Below are 924 nucleotides of genomic sequence, written 5' to 3'. Positions count from 1 at the left end.
CCAGTGTCCAGTAGGCAATTCTCATGGATGGACAGGCGTACGACTAAGATGGCACCCATAACTGCAAACCCGGTGGAATTACACAGCCGCAGTAAGGCATAACACAGGAAATACACATAGGGACTACAGTAGACATTCCCCATACAAAGTTGGACCGCCGTACGAACACCGGCGTACACAGCACTCAATCTGCCAGCAACAAAATGGGGATCACTCGCTACCATACTGCGGAACAAATGGGCGACCTGTGGAACACATACTAATGGCACACCAACAACGTCAACTAGGATATGTAAACTATGGCATTCCCACCTATAAAGAAAACATGCTTCAATGAATACATAGGGGATCAACATGTTCTGGTGGTGTTATGTTGAAAATACAGTGATGGATATATATTTTTTTTTTTTTACTTTTTTACTTTTACTTTTGCGTTGGCCGGGAATCGAACCCGGGTCAACTGCTTGGAAGGCAGCTATGCTAACCACTATACCACCAACGCGTAATTTCCTATTGGGACGTCTGAGGTTTATTTAAAGCAGTTGCTAACCTGCATCTTTGGATGTACACCATTTGTTCTCAGTTCTAAAAAACCTGGTTTACGTAGCACCACGTAGTATGGGTAGTCAAACAGACATCCGCGATTGGGGAACATACAGCAGCAGTCAAAACCACTGGCCAGTTGGACACAGTCCAGCAACATCTAACTTTACATATGCACATTGGTGTCCATTGTAGGACCCAAAAATTTATCCTAACAGAATTCCATCCAGCCGTTACCGTCCACCAGATGACGCGATAGCCGTGACTACGGCACAGTTAGACATATGCACCACCAGCGTGTTTAAGGTTGATGACAAGTGTCCATGAAATGCAGGACATATGAACAGAAATCCCCAGATCGCGAGTCCATACATGCGTCCA

The 924-nt window shown here is 45.1% G+C and overlaps 1 non-coding gene across 1 annotated transcript; it reads right to left on the bottom strand.

Moving 5' to 3' along the window:
• Nucleotides 1–430: 430 nt before the first annotated feature.
• TRNAG-UCC lies at nt 431–502 on the bottom strand. The gene has a single exon. It is a non-coding gene; the product is annotated as a tRNA-Gly (tRNA).
• Nucleotides 503–924: the final 422 nt, after the last annotated feature.

This window comes from Protopterus annectens, chromosome 13.part0 (genome assembly GCF_019279795.1).
Source record: "Protopterus annectens isolate FY-2018-M chromosome 13.part0, PAN1.0, whole genome shotgun sequence".
NCBI classification, from domain to species: Eukaryota; Metazoa; Chordata; order Ceratodontiformes; family Protopteridae; genus Protopterus; species Protopterus annectens.
This window is presented reverse-complemented; position numbering and strand designations above follow the sequence as displayed.